The sequence below is a fragment of the Hippoglossus hippoglossus genome, chromosome 24 (assembly GCF_009819705.1).
Source record: "Hippoglossus hippoglossus isolate fHipHip1 chromosome 24, fHipHip1.pri, whole genome shotgun sequence".
NCBI classification, from domain to species: Eukaryota; Metazoa; Chordata; class Actinopteri; order Pleuronectiformes; family Pleuronectidae; genus Hippoglossus; species Hippoglossus hippoglossus.
Window position 1 is genome coordinate 5,376,362 of NC_047174.1, and position 4,767 is coordinate 5,381,128.

General features: G+C 43.5%; 1 long non-coding RNA gene across 1 annotated transcript; it reads right to left on the reverse strand.

Annotated features, from left to right (window-relative positions):
* Nucleotides 1-1,662: 1,662 nt before the first annotated feature.
* On the reverse strand, nucleotides 1,663-4,180 carry LOC117758307. Its single transcript, XR_004613263.1, has 3 exons — nucleotides 4,068-4,180; nucleotides 2,146-2,301; nucleotides 1,663-1,992 (listed from the first exon to the last, which is right to left on the reverse strand). It is a non-coding gene; the product is annotated as an uncharacterized LOC117758307 (long non-coding RNA).
* Nucleotides 4,181-4,767: the final 587 nt, after the last annotated feature.

The following is a 4,767-nucleotide window of genomic DNA, read 5'->3' on the forward strand; positions in this document are numbered from 1 at the left end:
ATTATTCCTCACTCACAGCCCTAACAGTGGCCCCGTGCTCGTTCACGTCGAACGCCGTTACAGCCAACTGCCAATCTGCTCTCCGCCGTGCGGGGCTTGCCTTCTGACAAATGGCCTGGAGGAGCGGTCCAAGGAGAGTCCTGTCAGAGGCAGTCAGCCCTGTGATGCTGCAGCAATCTGAGCAGATATGGGGAGGGGGGGGGGGGGGGAGGAAGGGAGAGCCTCAAGCAGGGAGGAAGGGGGGAGGGAGAGAAGATGTCCACGAAATATATATATATATCTGTGGATCCTTAAAAAGTTCTATAACAGACGCAAACTTTTGTAGGTTCAGTCTCCGACGCAGACGATTGATCGATTTATGTCAAAATTTCTTTCAACGAGATACTGACGGAGACGGGGATGAAAATGATTTCCATAAAAACTGAAATAATCCTTGGGATGGATGCAGCGATCAATGCACGCTGCTGCAACAAGAGGAGGCGATAGTGATTATCACAGCTCACCCTGGGCATGCTTCGGGGTTAACCAGTGTGCAATTGAAAAGCCGTCCACAGCAGCTTTGATTTACAGTTTTATTGGCTGACTATTCTGGTGAAAAGTGCTGAGTCTGGTTATGATCCCGGGCGGAGGGGGGGGGGAGGGAGGAGTTTTACATGGAGACACGGTGCTCGACACAAGGGGACTGAAGTCTCTAATAATCCCATAACATCAATTACAGATGCATCACCAGGGCTGTGCTTTACACCAGAAGAATTAAAGCGTAAAGAGGCTTCGGACGCTGCTGCCAAGGAGAAAAACAGCACGTACGGGCAATTTGTTTAATTTACTGACCTGATGTTAAATGTCAAATGATGATACAGAAAAAAATATGCAGCTGAGGATTTAAGCCGCATTTGAAAAATTAATATTCAGAGAGGCATAGCATGTTAGAATGCAGCGGTGGAGAGGGATTAGGTAAATTCAAGTACTGTACAATTTAGAATTCTCCTTGTACTGTTAGTTTTTTGATATACAAATATATACAAAGCTCTAGAAAAGTAACATGAAAATATAAGTATATCAACCTACACAACAGTTTCTGGCGATTAATTAAACATTGACGACTGACATGTCAGTTTAAAATGCATTAAAAAAGCAATTAAGTAAATTCACTGAAGTACTGTATTTAAATATTAAAAAAATTGATTTCTATTGATCTCAAACTACATAACAGTATATTAAGTCATTCAGATTGCTGTAAGTTCACCATAGCGAAATTTTAAATTGTGCAAAAATGTGACTTAAAAGTTAATGAATCTGGAGCAATTGTATAAAAAAAACTACTGTAGAGAATATACTGTGATTGACACTGTGAAAGGGGCCATTCTGAGTAGTTTTATATTTGAAACTATCAACATGTTTTGCTGATTATGTACTTTTACATGAAGGTCTTGTACTTGTATCCTAATTTTTTGTGTGGCTGAAATTTAATCAAAACTTGAACTTCACAAAGTCATAAATGTTTTGGACTATTTCCCGTCTCATATTCTCCTTGGTGACAAAAAGTCGTCCTTCATCCAGCTCAAGACTCTGCTGTTGATGTGTCCTTGAAGAAGACCGGTGGCTCAGACATGTCCCCCCCCCCTTCAGCAGCCGAAAAAGGTTAATGTCCCCTCAGCTCCCAGTTTTAAACATTCATTAACAAAGATAGAGGAAGCAACTAATGGAAAAGGACTCAAGTTGAGTTTTAGTGCATTAAAGGTCAACACAGTAGCATCAGCACCATCTTTTGTTTGTGCTTTTTCCCCAACGATAAATCACATTCATTCAACTTACTTTCACTCCACAGTTTCCCCCGTGGTCATCTAAGTGCTCTACCCTGCAGAGGCTGCGCCCTGAGGGGGGGGTCCGCCCCCCGGTTTGAGAACCACTGAGGAGGACAGAATCCCCGCCGGGCAGAGACAGAGTTGGAAAGTCATGCAGAAGTGAATCTCTCCTCTGGGAATCAAAGGCCTGCCAGGGAGAAAGAATTTACAAAACAATTTTGGGGACATTTCTGCTTCATCACATGAGGCTCAGTGAAGGGACCGGACAGGGGGCGCTGGCACGTCCTACAGCAAGGACTTGCATTTAAATCCATAATGTGCTGAGTACAGTGCTTTTCACTTCAACACTGCTGCTCCTCCCTGATATTGCGCATTATGAATCATTTCATTGTAAACATCCCGGAGTAGTGCTCCAAATTCCAGATTTGGTTCAACAGCCCGGAGTGGTTTGTGCGTTGGAAGCTCTGCCGTGGTGCAGAATACAACTGAAACTATTCTGGTGGGAGGAGGAAAGAAAAACAAAACACCACATTCACTTGCAGCGATATCACAGTCAATGTTTAATAATGGGAACAAGAGAGGAGAAGTAATACATGTATAAATCCTCCCTCTTCCCCTCAAACAAACATGTAAGTACACAGGGACACGTGCACATGAACGCTCCCCTCATGACACGAGCTGCAGCACCATGACAGGAGGATGTCTCACTCCGGGGGTGCGGTATTGCATTGTCAGAGTTGTGTGACAGATATTAATGTCATGGTGGAACATGATAGATGGAATTTCTTTTTTGATGTTGCTCTCTATCTCCGGCTCCGTCTCCCCGAGCCTGGCACGCCGCAGACAGGCCTTTAATGAGCTCGGGAAGCATCCATTTCCGCTGACAGCCTTTCCTCGGCGGCTTCTTTGCCTAAAAACGGTCTGACGGGCGCCGACTGCCTGGGAGACGCGGGGAAGTCTGTGACAGAGCACCCAGATGTCTTGTACCCAGCAACGGGAAGCATGTGGTAAATGAGGGCGGCTTTTTGTTTGCTTTAATAATGAAAGATAGACCTGCATCTTGATTTTGACACTAGTGCAGTTCTAAACCTGCCTGTGTGGAATGGGCTGTTTGCTCGGCCTTGGTAATACTCCGCAGCTACTTCAGAAATATTACTATTATTGAGTCTTCCTCAAGCTGTTGTACAACAAACTGTCACTTATTCATTGTGCATGTGCTGGACGTTGTGTGCAGAGCAGTAAACAGTCTATGATGCAGAGTGAAGGTAGACAACTTTGTGCTCATCCTACCTGGTTTATCTGCAATGAAGATTTTTATAGTCAATGGTTTTTTTATCCAATGAAGCTAAATTTGCTTCGTTCTTGTTTACACGTGGGGCTTCATAAAAGTTTGAGAGATTTACTGAAGTGGTGTAACCGTGTCATGCAGTGTATGTCGGATATTCAAGAGGTTTGTGGAATTAGTGGGTAGATACCCAGTGTGCAGAATGAGTTGGGTAAAGCATAGAACCAGCACACAGCCTGTATCCTGGGTAATTTTTCATTGTATCATCTTGGTCGAGGTTCAAGCCTCCGACATGACAGAGCTCCGATTAAAAAATAATGACGCGATGATAAAAACGACGCCAACTGTTCATTAATTAGACGCAGACGACAACCTCGGTATAAGCATCATCGTGTTTATCCTCATTTCTGTCTCCTCACTTGCTCTTTCCACCGCCCGTGATAGTGACAGTGCAATATGTTTACGACACCATTTCCTCCATTATTCATGTGAGAGAAAACTGTGAAGCCGCCGTGTGATAGACAGCAGTGTTAATCAGTTCTTAATAAGTGTTGTCTGCGCTTATTACCTGTCTGTTAAAGGAAAATGATCACTGATAAGAGGAAAGGGAAATTCGTCTGCTACTGAATGAGACCTGCGCTACTTCTAAATATACAAATACAAACATGTTTACTCAGATAATTAGGCAGAGAAATATATTTTGTGCATAATAGATGCTCTCAAAGAAGAAGAAAATCAAAAGGTTATATCATACTAGTCATTTTCTCATTTTAACGAGACATAAAGAGAAAGAGTTGTTGAACACCAGTGTATTACTGCACTTAATATACAGCCTCCTTATTCTTCCTGTACACACCGAAGCAGCAGTTTCTCACCTCCTGCCTGTGCTGCTGCAGTTCTACAGTAAAACCAACCTGACACCTAGTGGTAGAAACAGTCAACAGCTACTGTATTGCACTGGATTTGTTCTCTTCTACCTCAAGGTTCTGTATTGATCCCGGGCAGGAAGGTCTCCTCTTGTCCTCCTGGGTGCTCATAGGTCAGGATTAATTACAGGAAAGCCCCCCCCCTTGTGGCTGAAGGGATCCAGTGTGATGTCGAAGGACGAAGAGACCTGGACCTTGTGAAGAACAACACCCCCCCTGTAATCCAGCTCAGGCTATTTCAGGTAAATGAATGGAAATTAACCACTGCTACTGCTTTGAGCTTCTCTGCTTAGTTATGCAGTATTTTAAATATGTTTTAAATATGTTATTACAACAAGGGATGTAACTGGACTGGAAATTTGGGTTCACCATGTTGCCCAAGGACACTCCGTAATTCAGACTAGAGGTCCCGGGGATCAAACCATTGACCTTCTGGTTAGTGGACGGCCCTCTCTACCTCCTGAGCACAAGCCTCACATGTACCTCAAAGCGTTAGGCCACAGTCTAAGTCTTTTGTGTTTGGAGTTTGCATGTTTACCTGATGGATGTGGTGCTCTTTGCTCCCATGGTTCAAAGACGTGGTGGATGGATGACCTGGAATCAATAACCTGAAATCAATAACCTGAAATCAATAACCTATCAATGATGCAGACACAGTGAGAAGTATTACAGATGCCTGGAATCTAACAAGACGAGGGTTGTGCATCAGTTTTAAGATGCAAATATCAATGAAATGTAGAGACAGGGATAA